The following is a 19,288-nucleotide window of genomic DNA, read 5'->3' on the forward strand; positions in this document are numbered from 1 at the left end:
ATTACTGGATGTGTTTTAAATTGGCTACGAATTGGCAACAGAAATTGTATCTCTTACATGAAATGTCCTTGAATATCTTGTCCATAGTGATGATTTGTACTTACAAACATAGCTTCTGTTCCTTGATAGTCAGAATTGAACCCGATGAACACATATAAATTATATTTTGTAAGCATTTTTAACACTTTTAATTTTAGGTTATAATTTTATAAAATTAGGTTACTTGTATTTTTACTTTTATTTGTTCTAATTTTTAATCGAAAACACTTTCAATATGTAATTGTTTTAGTTACGTAATACTACGACAATGAGGGTATGTGCAGGTAGTGTAGATATTTAATTCATTATATAAAATTTAGTTGAACGAATAATGTAATAATTTTATTGTGAAATGGTAAACAATATCTCATATCCTAGTTATGGTCACAATAACATATTGCAATAATTTAATTACTACAAATCGAATAAAGAAAACAGATAAATAAACCTTATGTGGGTGTGTAATACATATTTTCAACTTTATTACACTACAATAACATAAATTTCGCCGTAAATGTTTCTAAAATATAACCAAAAATATTTTGTTTACCTATTGTTATTTCACAAAATAAAAAAAAGTAAAAAAATCATTTTTTATGTTTCATTCAAGTATTTAAAAGTTACCATATATAACAGTAAACAAATATAGAAATAAGAAAAAATCGCATTGAATCGACATCGAATAACAAAATAATTCAAACACACGTTTAGAAACCTTAGAAGTATCCGAACGGTGAGTGGGAGATCTCAAGATCGCGCTGCGTGACGTTTTGTCCGCCCGCCGGTTCCCGGCACCCCTGCCCGCAGTCCGCCGCGCGCCGCCGCGCTAGCTATACGTGGGGGTATTGTCGCTCTCGCCGATTCCACACACCGCATTAATTTAGAACTGACCTGTGAACAAATACAACCGTGATTAAACGTTCTGTGCCGCATAACAGTGAACTGAACTCGTGTGTCTTGTGTGTACAAAAAAAATACGTTGCAACATAATCTCTCCTAAACATCTACGGCTATCTTTGCGTGAGTATTCTAAAGTTATTTAACTGTACTTTCCTTCCATGGTTTGTCGAGCTATGCCGGTTCTAAGGTGCGTATTCGCGGAAAAAAACCTGTCGTCTCGAATGATTGGCTACGGCGGGTTGTTTTGTGTAAAATGTTAGATCTAGGTCGCTACCTGGTGGCTAATGTACGCATCAATTTTACATGTTTCAATGTTTTGTATATTTGAAACCGGACGCATCTGTTTTCGTATTCCTCGAAAGGGATATGAAACAGAAAATAGCATTTGATATACATTGAAATTTATGTTACGCTGTTATTGTTTTTAATGTACTCAATACTAGCAATGACCCAGCACAAACTAATTGTATTTGCAAGTTAACCTTAGCAATTTAAACATAGTAATACAGTTTGAAACTAAAACAAATAACTTTGAAATAGATACACATAACCAATACCTCCATGTTAAAATGATGGTTTTATAAACTGACCAATTTAAGTTAGACATTCGATTCGATTAGATTTAACCTATTCGTCTTACATTTTACATTTACTTTTTACGATAATAGGGAAAATATATAAGTCAGTTACAGTGAATACCATATTTAAAATTCCTTAACGCAAGTATTTTCATAATTCGTGCCATTTTCCGTTATTTCTCACGTACCTACAGCTATTACGCAAATTTACGAAACCTAGTTTTTCATACCAAGGAGCGTTATAATTAACTGATCATTTTGTTTAAGATGTGCCACATAGATACATAGGCTACACTGTCTTATTATTTTATAACGAAATACTTTTTATGTTGCGTTGCAAGCGTTGTCTTGTGTTTGTTTATTTATTTTCATTTATAATATAGGTACGTTTTGCAAGTAAGTTGTTGGAAGATGCACAGATACAAATACACAAAACTCTACAAGTGTTAGTGTAGTATGAAGCAATATAACTTTTATATCGATATCGATAAATATATATCGACGTATATATTGCTCGCCTATCCATCAGAAAACAAATTACGGCAGTTTTTGTTAGCACTTAAGCAATTTTATCGCATTTCGTTAGAACGCAACCATTCGCGTGGGCTTATTACGATATTTAAAGGTTATTTTTTATTAGACAAGTGACATGCAACTTTTTTTATTTTTAATCTGTGCGTCAAGAATGTTTGTGTTCTGTTATCAAATGCTATCAAGACTTCGAATACAAACTATAAAATAAATAAAGGTATGGAATGTGGCCTTCGTTTAAATCTAACGATTAGGTATGTTATTGTTTTGAAACAAACCTTAACTGCTACAAATGTTAATAGTGCATAGTGAATACAATTTTAGTTAAATACTTACTTACTATAAATTGTATTAAAAAAAAAAAAACTTGGATGCATTTTTCAATATACGAATAAAGATTACAGTATTATAAAGTAACGAATTGTTTTGAAAACTGGTCAGGAAGACAGGCTTGACGACTACAATTTCTTTTTAATTTTACAGTAGAGTTTCAAGCTTTGATTTCAAGGCTTCCAAATCTTTCAGCCTTGAAATCAAAGCTTGAAACTCTACTGTAAAATTAAAAAAAAAAACATCGAAGTAGTCATGTCTCTCTGACCAGTTTTCAAAACAATTCATTACCTTATATTACCATATGTGTTACTAATTTTATGTCAAATCCATATATGCATATCTGATGCTTTATACTTTAATGCCTGATTCCCCTCAAGGTTTTAGCGCTATAATATAACATCTCGGCATGATTAACAGACCGAAAAGCTTAATAAGTGGGACGTAATATATTGGAGATTGGCGAAATCTCGAAACATACGCCAATGTTTGCCATTTGGCCGATTATACCCAATGTAACCTTTCGTGATCAGTAACCCACGCCTTCTGTCATTACTTTGAACAACGATGCAATTAGAACAGTTGTGTTGAGTACAATTCAAAGTCATTTATGTCTAACGTCGTGAAGACTATCACGTTAAATATTTCAGGGTGATGTTTCTGGTGCATTCTATATGCTAGAAGGATACCTTTATAGGCTATGTCGCTTATTGCTATCGATGAAAATTAACAAATAAAAAAGATTTATATATTCCATAGTTGCCATTGTATTTAGATAATTTATATATGTATAAAAACTTGGAAATTTCCAGAAGGCATTTGATATTCGATTTGAATAACATAGATTATCCAGTATCACGCCAATTTAATGTCAAAATCAAAATCAAAATATACTTTATTCAAGTGGGCTTTTACAAGCACTTTTGAATCGTCATTTAACAATTAAGTAAAGCTACCACCGGTTCGGAAAGTAGATTCTACTGAGAAGAACCGGCAAGAAACTTAGTAGTTACTCTTTTTCAACATTTAATTCAAATAGATAATTTGGTTTTTCTTCTCCTGTGATAGGAAAAGGTTATAGACAATAGAAAGGTTAACAAAAGGCGGTAACCAAATAATATATAACGTTATCTTTGTTAGTACAGAAAATAAGAAGTAGCGACTATACTTACGAAAAATTAAATAAATATGCAATTACTGGAAGAGCTCTCTTCTATTACCGTTCTCGATCTGATATTTAAAAAAAAAATGACTGACGTCATCGATATCCGCAATAATACGATTGGAATTTTCAAATATCTTATTATAGACAAAGTTTTATACATAATATGTACATAATTGTAACCAAAGTGATCATGCGAATAATTCATAACAATCGCGTGATAACAATGGCGTGATAAAGCGCTTACTTAGTAAAAATTAACCCAATTCCCATCAATATCGAGCTGACAATTCCATGAATTATATTGTTGTTTCATTCAGCGAATACTGACGGAAAGGGAAAGGAATTATTCCTTTTTTAAATGAACCAATGCGAAATGTTTTCAGCTAGTCTTGAAACACAAGTGATTTGTTGAAATTAAAGCGACGTGCTAGAGCTTTATTATCGCTTGAAGATTATATTGAGATTATCTCCGCTTTAATTAGTTCTAACGCTTAATACGTAAACACACTAATGACAAGAGGACAGTTCAATTAACAAGGCTGATACAGAAGCTAACATGGAAGGAACTGCTAATATAAAATATATTAGCGGAATTCTAGAACATGAGTTGTAATAAACTAGCGATCCGAAAGGGCTTCGCTAGGTTGCAATTGGTACCACACACACAAAATTATAAAATTATCAGTGCTTCTTTACTATATTTGACATGTATTATATACAAAAACCTTCCTCTCGAATCACTCCACCTATTAAAAATCCGTTGCGTTAAAGATCTAAGCATACATATGGCCAGACAGCGGTAAGCGACTTTGTTTTATACTATGTCAAGATAATGATTGTTGAAATAAGATACTTTATTCTTGCAAGCCCGACTGGGTAGGTACCACCGACTCATCAGATATTCTACCGCTAAACAACAGTACGCAGTATTGTTGTGTTCCGGTTTGAAGGGCGTGTGAGCCAGTGTAACTACATGCATAAGGGACATAGCATCTTAGTTCCCAAGGTTGGTGGCGCATTGACGATATAAGGAATAGTTAATATTTCTTACAGCATTGTCTATGGGTGATGGTGACCACTTACCATCAGGTGGCCCATGGCTCGTCCGCCGACGTATTCCATAAAAAAAGCCGTATATCGTACACAAACAGTTCCACGCGAAGGTTTCCGAATTAGTAAAATTATCACGTCAAATGACATAAAATTTGATAATACGTGTGCAAGGGAACGTTGCGGTTATTGCATCTCATATTTATGCCTCGAGTTTATTGTTCGAACAGAAAAGGCAATTTATAACAGACAATTATAACCCAAACAGCGTGCATCCAAAGCATTGTTTGCAAATACGTCCCAAACCGATGAATGGTATCGAGGGAACATTTTTTGTAAGGCGTGTCGTTGAATATTAAAGGAAATTTGTAAACGCATTAGGGAATATTAATTACGATTCATATGAAACATTAAATTTGTCATTCTTTACAGATAATAGACGCTAGACGACGTTGTACTTTGATTATCTGAGCTGTGCTAGGCTTGTTATAGTGAATACGTTGTGCAGTGTTGTATACTTTAATAATCATGATCCAGCAAATTCGACCTGACCGAAAAGACTTCGACGGTAGGACCGTCTGTTGTGCATGCTTGAGAAAAACTATACCCTTAATGGCATAGGGTTTGGAACTCAGGAAGAAGCAACGAATAACCTTGTATTTAATATGTACATGTAAATGTATCCATCATCCTCGATGAAGACAAAGAGGGTGACCTGGGACATAAATGTTTATGTTTTAGTATACAATATGGGACTACACTGCAAATATAATTTATGAAATACGATTATGACAAAAACAGAAATGTAAAGATCTATTCACAAACGAAGCTGCGAACTTAAACTCCAATTATTTTTATTATTGAATTATACATAACATAAAAATATCGTATTATTTGTATTTTTTTGCTGACGCTACTCTTAGTCGTCTCACGCACACTTATCAACAAGACATCTCGTAAGTGTCACTCATACAAATGCAAGCCGATAATAATTTAATGTGGAGGGGCGCGCCTTCATACATCTATATCATTACATTAATATCATGTCATACTAAGGTGAATAATCTTGATATTTATTTCGTAACAATATAATTCCAAATTTAAGTAATATCATATCAAAATGTTTTATTTACAAATACCATGCGAACTTTTGTCCGAATACAAATGTTAGTTACCAAATACTTAAAATTTACCTTTATCGATGGGAACTGGGTTAAACACACGTAGCCGTTATCATGTTGTAATAATGACTCAATTTAATTGTATAATTTGTATTGTATTGGACGATTATTATTTAGGTATTCGTAGTAATAACGATTGTTGAACAATTTATATTATGTCATTAATAATTCTACATCGAGGAAAAGGTTACCGTGATAATACCAGTTAAAAATTATTTCTTCTTATGTATTAATAATGTAAGCCAATCATGGGGCGAGAACTACACATAAATGTGCAGAAAATTGCTTTTACTACATTTCTTTGTTAACAAAGAATTTATGTTAGTTTAGTTACTGGCCGGATAGAGGGCAGCGCTATGGATGTAAAAGAAAAAAGTATGTAAAACATAAACACAATGAAAGTAAACTGTTTTTAACAGAGTATAAACGAATTGACATTAAAAATATAATTTAAAAGAGGTTTCATCATTTTGGCACCAAATGTATGTGACTTGTTAGTTTACAGTGAAATGAAATCAAAAGTAAACCTGTTATAGACTTCAGGCTTTGAAATTACTAAAAATACAAAGTTCTAATTAAACGCGTAGTTTTGCGTACATACTCACACATGTATGCACACATATACAAACGCACAAGTTAAATTTTAGTCCTTTTTTAAATTTAAATGTTAATGTATATCTGAGCAACTTTTTTAAGAAAAGAGTATTTATGTTGTTGCATTTTTACTATATTGAAGGTTAAATAAAAGTTATTAAATTGCTTTCGCATAACATTTAAATTTATTTTCCAATTTTACGAAAATCCGAACGAAGGTTACGAATATTACGACACCGCGTGAATTGACAAAAAGCGTGACAATATCGAAAAACAGCATAAGAACTTTTTTGAGACAAAAAAAAGAAAAATTTCGACAAAAGCGTTGAAAGAAAACGGTTATCGAACATAAAAAAAAAAACTTAAAAAAGAAAAATTGAATCCACGTAATGATTTTTAGCGGTGGCTCGGTTTTTTCGTGTCGCGGATCTATCTATTCTAATTTTGCCTTGACATACCGTTAGAACGATTATCTTTTCGTAGAACATTGGTCAATATTATTAAATCCCATTTTAGGCTTATCTCAAACAATACCTTGTATAGTAGTTCCCTGTCTCTATTGTATTTGAAGTAGACAAATATTATAGTTCGATACTTTCTGTTAGGACTAGGCCGAAATGTAAATGAAATGACTGTTTTTTTTTTAACTGTATCAGAACATCTTATTATATAATATACTGATACTATTGTCTTACTCTATTTATGTGAAGGAGGGTTCACCAATAGTGGTAGAAAGGCATTCGAAAGAGACAGCATGCAGATGATTCAAGACGTATTCCTTTACTTCCGGGAACTAGAAATAATTATCTTATTTCGCCATGTCAAATTAACTGGTAGCCTGGGTTTGAACCCGCAAACATTTGTAAAAATACGCTTATTAACACTAAGCCTATCTATATTTCTATCTTGTTAAAAATAAGCTATCATATTTAATAGGTAACTCTTGAATATTCAAAAGATCTTTTAATATTTACATAAAAAAAATGTTATTCATAGTATGACTGTTTTGGTTTGACTAAGACATCACAATGTTTGGTTAAGATTCATGTATTCTAACCACTAATCCATAAAGGCTGACTCACGGAACATCTGTATTTTTAATTGCTAATTATTACTTGTATAAATAATTATGATTTAAGGTATTCTAAATATCTTATTTACCTTATACTCTTCAGCTGATAGCTACATAGTAGCTTCAGCTATATAAAATTATATTTAAGAAAAGCCTTTTCGTACTTCGTACGGGAAAATTCAACCAAAATTATCAGTCCCATTTAGTTAAGTAAGTTAGTAAGTTGGAATATGAAAATATTATTTTAGTGAGCATCTACTTGGCTAAAGAAGTAACCATGCTATTTATAGAAAATACACGGAACTTATTATAGGTACTTCAATAATCCAATGGCCCGCCATTAAATAATTGAAGTTAGTAAAGATGGGTGTAAAACAGAAATTCTAGAAAGATTTATTTACAGATTGTTAAAGGGAATTATGGCATAGCAGAAGCGTTTTTTTCTGCACCGTAATTGTCCACAATGAGTACTCAGAATACGATCAAGGTAGTTATGATTGTTTGCGCCAGTAAGGTTATAATAAAGTCGGTGGCCAGGTAAAGAGAACGGAAATTAATGTAGGGTTGGCAAAAAAATTGAAAATCTTTCCGAAGAATGTTAATCCATATGACGGCGTACTTAATGTATTAAAATACGTAAGAACAAGATAACTTAAGAACCATCTATAATCGCTGGTGGATTAAGTCGGTAATTGGATAATTTGTGTGAATTATCAACACTCATTTCTATTGTATTTAAAAGTACACAAGTAATAACTGACTACTTCTGAGACAATTGAGTGCCGCAAGGGCGTTAGTGTGTGTTACTTGGTGGAAAGATGTGGCAAACCAAACAGCAGCATTGTTGTGTTCCGGTTAGATAGGTGAGTGAGACAGTGTAGCTACAGGTACAGAGGTCTGAACATCTTGGTTCCCAAGGTTGGTGTTGATTGGCGATGTATTAAAGGTCAATATTTTTATGGCCAATGTCTATGGGCAATGTTTTCTATTAAAACTTCCTTCTCCATTCATAATGCCTTATATTTTTTGTTTGACCAATTTCTGCTGTCGGTCAAACGTGCGACCTTGCTACGATCTTGGCTCTTAAGACATTTCAAATCAGTTGTTATCAATATACGTCTGATTTAATTACTCAAATTTTGTATCGTGCTATTGTAATATTTAGTTCGCATGCCCTTGGAGTAATATTGTTGTTATATAAACAGTTCTTAACAGGGTAAAGTCATTGAAGGATGCATATGCGTCAGTTTTTTTCGATACATGCAGGTTTCCTTTGATGGAAATGTTCTTGGATGTAAATATCACAGGAGCTTGATCGAATTCAACCCGAAATCTTCTGCTTTTTCATAATGTATATTTTTTTCATAATACTAGAGCAATAGGCGTCCATAGACATTTGAAATATTAACCATTTCTGACTACACCAATGCACCAACAATCTTGGGAACTCAGATGTTATGCCCCATTTGCCTGCAGTTACACTAGTTGACTGACCCTTAATATAACCGGAACACTAACAATAATGAGTATTACTGTTTGTCGGTAGAATATCTCATCACAAAGTGGTACCTACCTAGACGGGCTTGCAGAAAGCCCTACTACCAAATCAACGGCTTACGGCTTGTGACATAAAAACTTCAACCGATCAGTTATTGAATTACTGACGCCGATTAACGATTCGTTAAATTTAATACCCGGGCATACCGCATATGCATATAAACAAAACAACACAAATACAGTTACACAAATTTGTTGATCTCTGTTTAATAACGATTTAAAGAAACGTACGACGTAATAATTAAAAATCAACAAGTTAAATACAACGCTGGAGTCTGATGATAAACATATTACAATCAACGACGTAATAAATATGTCGACAGATGAATTTTGCATTTAATAACTAGCGAATCAGGTCGTCGTAGCTAAACAATGTTCTGACAGACTATACGAAATTGCGTACAAAGATGAACTGCTTCACGCAGTGATTAAATTGTTTTCGGTTGTAACATTGAGTTAAGACACTGGCATATTTGTGGAAAGAATAAATTAAACAGGAATATCGACATTTAATTGTATGTAAACGCGACATTTGCGAGAGAAAGTTACAATGGATGAATTTATGGGAAACGAAGGGAATTTATTCATATATGTTAATTTGTACCAATAAAAATTATAAGTAATGTCACAAATTGGGAAAAGGACGCGATCTTTTACGTAATTACACAATGTTATGAGTCAAACGATATTTTGGAAAAATTATAATTGGAAACATTTTCTGTCTTCAGAGGCGTTATGCAAGCTGTTCCGCGCGATTTCACTCACCACTATTGCGCCAACCCCTGAGGTCATAGTGTAATGTTATATTTTTATGCTGTTAAAATTCGGAATAAATGTTCTTGTTAACGCAGAATTTTTCGAGGTCTAGCAATCATAAGACTAATCTTATCTTAAGGCTAACCTTCAGAGAAAGAAACCAAATAAACTTTATATAATTATCAAGCTTACTTAATACTCCCTGGCGTTGCCTCTCCCGACTTCGTACAATTGAAATAAGTATGTTATCTATGCCAATTATTTCGTATAAAAATCTTGCTGTCGTCACTACATAGTATAAAACAAAGTCGCTTTTTTTGCCTATCCCCATTTATAATTAATCTTTAAAACTGTGCAACGGATTTTGATGCAGTTTTTTTAATAGATAGAGTGATTCGAGTGTGAAATTTTTGTATATAATACTCGGACAATGTAACACACTGATAATCTTAGAACTTTGTAATATGATGTCATAAATAAGCAAATTCTGTAGTGTATTTAGCATCAGTATTACACCCGTGCGAAGCCGGGACGGTCGCTAGTTATATGCATAAAGATGGATTCTTAGATGTGATGTATACTTTATCTATTTCCTTTGAATATATATTCCTTTATTGATGCTCAGAAACATCGAAGTCCATCATGTTCTACCACCTCAGTTATGTTTATTGATATGGTCTCATGATTGCACTCTTCTATAAATGGAGCTGGTGATACTTCAAGCTGCCGTGATGCAAATACTTGATACCGAACTCATACTTTGTATCATAGCTGAATAATTTAATATTCTAATTTACCTTCCTCCCTGCAAATTGAAATTATTTAGATTATTCAAATTGTTTCGAACGCGTTTACACATTTTCCATGTGAACGAGAATATTAGATTGATTAGATAATTTTCATCTTCAGCAAGAATATGATTGGCGGAACCCGAATCATTACTTCATTTGTTTTTATAATTCTTATCGCGCTTGGGGTGAAGAAAATTGCAAATGGAAAATTTTGCCATATGTTTGCGTCAGTCGTGGATTGGCATTACGAAAAATCTTCAAATCCTGACAAATTGAAATGCATTAGCTTTGGGACATTTGGCGACTCTTACTTTCAATTCGTGAGGTGTGTCTCTGTCATAATTGATAGAAAATGGAATGTCCCGTACAAAGCGAATGCCATAATAGAATAATGCTCTTCATTCAATATCCAGTAGTGACTGTAAATCACTTATGAATTCAGGCCAATAATAATTTTCTCTTATCACTGATGCACCGAGATCCGCTCTGAAGGAATTTGAGATCTATTGTAAGGAGTCAAGATTTATTTTACACTGCTCTTGTTTAGGATCAAGAATTAATAGAAACTCGTACGTAGTGTGTATCGAGTGAGCGAAATTGCTTTTTGGTTCAAGATGAGTCCCACATACGGCAAGCAAAGTCGTAATGTTTATTTTATCGACGCTTTCAAGACCCATAAAAGAAAGTAACGATCAAATTTAATTGTATCTAATAATTATGGCCCTTAAAATTTTCATAACAATTATGTATTATAATGAGTAAATGGTTTAATGTTTTCCTTATAAAAGGGAGCCGCTGGAAAACCAGTTGTTAAAAATTTGGGTGTATCTAAAAGTAAGCCACAGTTGGGTCAAAGTTTAAGATTAATTTTGGAGATAACGTTTTTTTACATCAGTCTCGAACCAAGGTGACGCCCACGACGATTATCTCATTTCGCATAAATATTCGCCTTTCTGACCGTACGTCGAACTTATGGTATTTCATTATCTTCCTTGTTCGGGGGGAATTCTACTGACAAATTGTTTATCGTAATCGCATCTGTTCTTTATTGTTTACTCGTTTTCCTACTCAACTTATACTAGTATTAGAAGTTTGAAGTTCGTTATGAATGTAATCGAAAAGAGTCGAGATGGCCCAGTGGTTAGAACGCGTGCATCTTAACCGATGATTGCGGGTTCAAACCAAGGCAAGCACCGCTGATTCATGTGCTTAATTTGTCTTTATAATTCATCTCGTGCTCAGCGGTGAAGGAAAACATCGTGAGGAAACCTCCATGTGACAAATTTCATAGAAATTCTGCCACATGTGTATTCCACCAAGCCGCATTGGAACAGCGTGGTGGAATATGTTCCAAAACCTTCTCCTCAAAGGGAGTGGAGGCCTTTAGCCCAGCAGTGGTAATTTACAGGCTGTTGTTGTATGAATGTAATCGAGAACATATCTTATCATATAAGTAGTAGTAGTCTAGTAGAATTATCCAGTTACGAATTAGCGGAGGTTTCATTTGTTTGGAGGTTTGCGAAAATTGTTGAAGTTCGATCGGAATATAATCTGATATTAGTGCATTTGTCCTCCAGTTCGTAAAATCAAAATTACTTGATTCAAGTAGGCTTTTACAAGCACTTTTGAATCGTCTGCATGTATATTCTACAGAGATATTTTTTCAATATTTAAAAATACAAGGTCATGTTAGTGAAAAACATTTTTATATGTATGTGATCTTCTTAAATGCCAAATGATATAAGGCACGTATAAAAAATATTTATATTAAGATTGATAAGAAATAAAAAAAGGTCATATAGAAACTGTTTGCTTTGATAGAACATTTTTAAAAAGTTATAATACTAGACATTAGTTGTAACTCATTATAGATTCATGTTTATATATAAAGTGAATAAAAAGTTAAATGACTTCCGTTATATAAAGCACATTCCAGTCTGTAATATGTGACAAGACAGCAACTAGTGTCGTAAACCATTCAACACATTTTCACCTCTAAATCCATCACAATAAGGGTTTATTTTTCAACTAATTTAATGCACCATTGAAAATTACGTATTACGTAAATCCATTCGTATTGTTACTTCAAAGTCGTCACAAGTAACAATGTGGGAATCGTATAACAATAGGATGTTAATAATTTATCCACCTGTATCCCTCCCGTCTCACGTGAGAATATAAAATAAGGATACACTATTTACATGATATAATACTACTACTAAATTTATTGGAGAAAATATTAGATATTTCTTCTTAAAAAAAATATTATACGTAATTAGTAGTTCTTGAATCGAAATTGGTGCTTAAACTTAGAAATTCGTCATATAGGTATTTACGCCAGCAGATTAAATTCAAATATTTTTTTTATAACATAATATAATTTAGTTTATAATCAATATAAAATTAAAAAGTAGATGTAATTAGCTCGTATATTCAAATTAACGCACCTTTCTCTTTAAGATGCGTTAAAGATAATCAAATGAAATCATTTAAGTTTAAAGACTTGAATATCGCTTGCGAACGTCATTTGTAACTCTTCATACAACAACAATAACAACAACAGCCTGTAAATTTCCCACTGTTGGGCCAAGAGAGAGCTCTCTTTAAGAAGAAGATTTGAAACATATCCACCCCGCTGTTCCAATGTGGGTTGGTCAACTATAAAATTCACCACCGAGCACGAGATGAATTATAAACAGAAATTAAGCACATGAATATTCAGTGAAACTCTGGGTTTTGAACTCGCAATCATCGGTTAAGATGCACGCGTTCTAACCTCTGCGCCTCCGCTCATACGCAGTGGCCATATCATCGATACATTCAACGAAATTAATGGGATCCTAATAGAGTACAATTTTATAATTTTAATCCCGATTTATTTAACGTCGATAAAAATATTTCTCATCGCCCTCGGTTTTATGACCGCCTGTCGACTTATCGTTTCCGAAATCATTTTACGAGTTACATTAAAAAGGGAATATGATTTGTATCAAGTTCTTACATCGCTGTCGTTCTATCCTGGACTTAGGAAATACCACTTATTACCTCTGTTCTATATATATTTTTATTTACATTAACATATGATACGTTTTTGCTTGTTTTGATAAATAATTCTTGTGTAGTAAAACGATGGAAATTCAATTTAGTTTTAAACAATTCATTTACAATATTCTCTTTACCTGGAAAACCTTTTTTTCTGACAATAGATGAAATTTGAAGACGAGACGTTACGACAGGTGCATTATATTATATGTAATAAGTATGACACAACTTAGATGTAGCATCGGCAAATTCAATTAAACAGATTACTGCTGATTTACACAACCAATAGAAATAGCTCCCTAACGTGCCATTCGAAGCTATTCGTCGCTATAGATTCTCGCATCAGTTCAATCCGAGAAAGCAAGTACATATAAATCGACGTGTCAAATTGACGAATATAATCAGGTCATATGATGTTACAAGTTTTAAATTTGTGTGATTATCATTTTTGCATAAGAAATAAATGTTGATAATTTGGGATGGCGTCCTTAATTCGGATGTGAACGGTTTTACGAATTATACCGATGATACATCTAAGTTGTGTCGTACTGTATCTGTTATACATAGACTTTGTAAATTTTAAAGTGTACTTCTTCAAAATTAGGCGATAAATAATACTTAGTTCCTATCGATGGTCTTCTCAGCGACAAAGTGCATTTGTTCTACGATGTGTACCATTTAATTTTCACGTCGGTCGGCACCGGAAGGGGTGGGCGTTGTTTGTTCCTCGTCAACCAAACTGATTACTAATGGTGATACATGTCAACGGATAAATTTCCCTTTGTAATTAGTTTAAAATTAGCACTTTTACTATTTTTATTATAATTATGTCATAATAATACGCAACGCCATCTAGTGTGACACAAAGCAAACCTTTGCATTAATAAATGTTATTAACTGTTTGAGTAATTATATTTTCAACCGACTTCCAAAAGGAGGAGGTTATCAATTCGTCTGTATTTTTTTTTTTTTTTTTTTTTTTTTTTTTTTTTTTGTTTGTTACCTCATAACTTTTTACTGGGTGGACCGATTTTGATAATTTTTTTTTTGTTTGAAAGGTAGTGCTTCCCGTGGGGTCCCATTTTTTTCCGATGATGGTATTCTCGTATTGTTTTTTGATAGATATACTGTAGGGTTTTATTGGCTGACACCGGCTCCAAATATACCAATAACTATAACTACATGATATAATCGTTAATCGACTTTTAAGTAGTCTAATATTTTTTCATTTCATTTAACTTAGGAACACTCTAAAAAATATGTTGAATACGCAATTATTTTTATTACTTTTTCGTGCATATTCATTTGTTTTAAAATAGTGTTTTGTTTGAAGTCGGTTTTTCTTTTTGTTAAAATTTTATTTATTAATCTGTGTCATTCTACAAAAGCATTCATCGTTATTTAAAATAAAATTACTTCAGTGTGCTCGTCAACTATCATAATTAATCAGCATGTGAAGTTCCCATTGCTGGGCTAAAGCCTTTTTTGAGGAGAAGGCTATCACTTTGTTCTATTACATTATTACGCAAGTGTGTTGCACGCACACTACAATATAATATTTCCTTGCATAGTTGAGTGCGGTGCGTAGGGGGACCCCCTTGAGTTTACCCACTGTAACCAAAATCAGTCAGAACGAAATTATAATATATATCAGCATTGAGCACGCTTTGCATTGTATTAATATCCTGAGTGATTTCAATCACAGTGACCATTTCTCAACTACACAGAGCACACAATAGCGCACTAACTTTGTTCTATGTTATATATATACTCACTAACTTTGTTATAATCGAGTTGCTTTTGAAAACAACGCGTCCGAAAAACCATAATAATTGTGTAGTGTGTATTTGCCCAGTCCGGACTTAAAACCAGGACCTCAGGATCTGCGATTGTATAATCTAGCTAATAGACAAAAATAAGTAAATAACCATAGTACTAGTCATAGACAAAGTATTAACCATAGACCAGATGAGAATTTTTCTCGGTAAAACCGTTAACAACAAAAACACTTCAAATCGGTAGTAGTTTTAAAATTGAAACAATCCTGTAAAATGATTGCATGAACAACGTGTTGATTTGGTTTGATTGATAAGTGAGATGAATGTTACTTGTCCTGTAGCTGTATTTGTCTTTATATCTGCTGTTTCGTTTTAACGTCTAATAAATCTATCTGTTCCTCAATAGTTTTTATTTCAACATTCATTTGAATTTAGGTTAACGTTTTATTGTTCTGCATTTAAATTTAAAAGGAACTGAAATTTTTTAGGCGTTTCTTTGAAGACATCAATTCACGTGACAATAAGGAGAAATCCGTATAGGTTTTAAAGTTTATACGCACATAAAATTAATTCTTTGCGTGTTGAATTACGGAGCGATTAAGAAAGTTGACGGTTTATCGGTTTTTATATTGCGACCGCAATCACTTCGAATGTTTGTTTTGTAATTATTTTTAGTTCATGTATCGATTTGTATGTGAGATATTATATATGGTACAGTCGAGAAATGAAAAGGTTCGTCACCTTAAGATCTATTTTCTTGTGCTCAGTATGAGCGATAATCTGCTTTACCGATCGAGAATGACATTGCGTCGCAATGAGTTGATGTTTAGATTCAAAAGGAGTTTAAAATTTGATAAAGGAATTCATTTGAAAACTGACAAAGTTTTTTTTGCTCTGACTGTACATTTCTTATCGTATGGTATATGTCAATCATTAAATGAAGTACATTTAATTTAAAAGTAAATAAACTTTATTATATTAGTATGATTACTATTTTGATGTGATCATCAAACTACATTATATACAGTCATACCTGTAACATGGCGAGCGTCGTAATTGATTATTTATGTATACATTGATTACAGTTGTAAAATAAAATATAATAATAATTCTCGATATAAGGTATATGGGTAATATCAGAGAGTGGATTACAAACATTTTAGCTGTATTATATACCAGTACATTTTCATACATAATTCCTGAGCAATTTCGTTAAAATTCGAGCGATTTACGATGCTTCTAAAATTACATTGCAGCACTGCATTCCCTAGTTAGTAGCTACATAAAAACTTTAAAGCGCTTTAAAGCTTCAAAATCTCAGTTCCGTCATTGTTCGACAATTACGACGAAATAAAACATACATCAATCAAACGCACAAAAACTCTTCCTTAACATTAAGCATTATAATGATTATTATTATTCCGTAAACATTTTTAAACACGAAAAGATCTTTTAAATTAATCATGTTCGCTAACAAACCAGATGTTTATATTTGGAACGGTACACGGTTGTTTGGGGAACTTGGGGTGTTTATAGATTTTACGAGCACGTGGAGACACGGTGTTAATGCCATGTGTTACGGAAAACGGACATGGGATGTGAAGTTTGGGAAGCCCTGCATTTGAGTCGACTTGAGTTACGATCCTGTTTCCTCCTAGTAAAGGTAAATATGTAGTAAAATTAACGAAGACATTTATTTTGTGAATGGAATTTTTTTATGAATCGTGGGAGATGTTGTTTGTTCAATGTGGAGACTTAATATGTTTTAATTGTATTGCAGTCGATAGAAGTGTAATAACTGACAACAACAAGTACAAGTAACTGACAACAATAGTAGTTGTAGTGTTGTTGTCAGTTACTTGTACGAGTTATTGGTATTCCGAAAATGAATGGTGGTTGATGAAATTTGAAGAAATTCGTTATGAGCAAGATTGGACATAGAACTGAGATGGTCCAGTGGTTAGAATGCGTGCATCTTAACCGATGATTTCGGGCAAGCACTATAAATATATAAATATGTGCTTAATTTGTGTTGATAATCCATCGAAATTCTGCACTATGTACATTCCACTAAACCGCATTGGAACAGCGTGATGGAATATGTTCTAAACCATCTTCTAAATGGGAGATGATCTAAGAAATTTACAGGTTGTTACTTTACTCTACTACCATGTGATATACTGTAAGGTACTTATAATGAGTAAACGCGAGTGAAGCCGATCGCGACAACTACTGACTGACAACATCAATTGAACATTTGTATATCAATGATAGCTAAAGTTCTAATTTCAACAATTAATAAATATTTATATAAATATATTTATAAATATTTATTATTAAGCAAATTTTCAAAGACAATATAATTGATGTGAATTTATTTAGAAATATTATAAACACGTTCATTTAATTAAAAATTTATTAACTAAAGAATGCAGACGTTTAAATTACCATTTAAATAAATAACAGTATTTAAATCAGAACACTTAAAATAAATTATAACGTATTGATCATTGTGTAATACGTATCAAGGATAGTATATAATTATGTGTTCAAAGAAAAAAAAATAGTAAAACACATGCCAATAAAATTAATTGTATCAATTTTGTAATTTAATATAATTATTCAAAGTAATTTTTTTTTTGTTTGAAGTTGCTTCGAGGCAATTTATTGATTAAAAAAAACAAGCTTTAACTTCTGTTTATGTAATACAACTAAGAATACCACATACATAGATAAATAGAAAACTGTTTTATTGTTCCACGCTTGGGCCTCATACGCTTTTCTGTTCTTTTCGAGGTGATTTGGAAAATATTCCGCCACGCTACGCCAATGTGGATTGGTGAATAGAAAATTTAAGTATAGTAATTGGTTTTCTTAATGGTTCTGTATATATGCCCGTGGAATACTACACTTAGTATAGTTTTGACAACTCGTACCTACTTGTATATAGTAATATTATTAATATGTGGCAGAATTTAATTGAAATTAATCACGTTTACCTCATGATAGTTTCCTTCACCTGGGCTGTATTATAATCACAAATTAAGCCTATCAAAATTCAGTACTGACTATCTACGTTTAAACCCACAAACATTGATTAAGATGAGCGCGATCTAACTACTGTTTTCTAAGTACGTATTTTTCATAATATTTTTGTAGTGACAAAAATACATGAAAACAAATAAATGTAGAATTAAAAACAGTATTATGCTCATTTCAATCTTCTTATATGAAGTTTCTTGGTCCATCAATTACCATTTTCAAAGGATACATTTACGAAGCCTAGTAGTTCCTGCTCTTAGTATTATGATGCTCAATTCTAAATATAAATTAATATGAATAGCAATTTTAAACTAGCATTGAGGGCTTAAGTAAACACTATTGATACCAGCCACTGAGCCAGCTAATGTTTGTATACAAGCAGTTATAAAATACAAGGAGCATAAGCATAAAATAATAAATAATGTCGCTAACCTTCACACGTCTCATTAAAATTATGGATAAATATGTTTTTTTATTTTATTTAAAGCGTCAATATAATATATTTAATAGCTGCACATAAATCATTCACTTAGACTAATAAAAATACATTAAAGTTAACACAAAATAGCTTATTATTTACGAAACAGTAATAAAAACAATTAAATTAATTAACTTAACATTGCTGAGAATCTAAAGCTTGCCATTCACTGAAAACCGTCTATAATTACATGTATTTCTATAATAAGCTTAATTGTTGTTTACTAGATTTAACCGGCTAATTAAATTAACGCTATGCTGTTCAAGTGATTCCGGGTAATGTCCTTATTTTCTTGATCCAGGGTTTGAACCATCGCTACACAGCAACCTCCACACACACGCAAACACGCACACACACGCGCGCACCCACTCACACACACGTGTACACACGCGCGCACACACGCG

General features: G+C 32.5%; 1 protein-coding gene across 3 annotated transcripts in view; it reads left to right on the forward strand.

Annotated features, from left to right (window-relative positions):
- Positions 1-829: 829 nt before the first annotated feature.
- The window catches only part of LOC124538838, a 160,264-nt gene continuing 141,805 nt past the window's right edge, over positions 830-19,288 (forward strand). For all 3 annotated transcript variants that reach the window (XM_047116062.1, XM_047116064.1, XM_047116065.1), the window contains exon 1: positions 830-1,059. The gene's annotated coding sequence lies outside the window, so the exon portion shown is untranslated. The remainder of the gene's footprint in view (positions 1,060-19,288) is intronic.

The sequence above is a fragment of the Vanessa cardui genome, chromosome 21, assembly GCF_905220365.1.
Source record: "Vanessa cardui chromosome 21, ilVanCard2.1, whole genome shotgun sequence".
In the NCBI taxonomy this organism is placed as follows: Eukaryota; Metazoa; Arthropoda; class Insecta; order Lepidoptera; family Nymphalidae; genus Vanessa; species Vanessa cardui.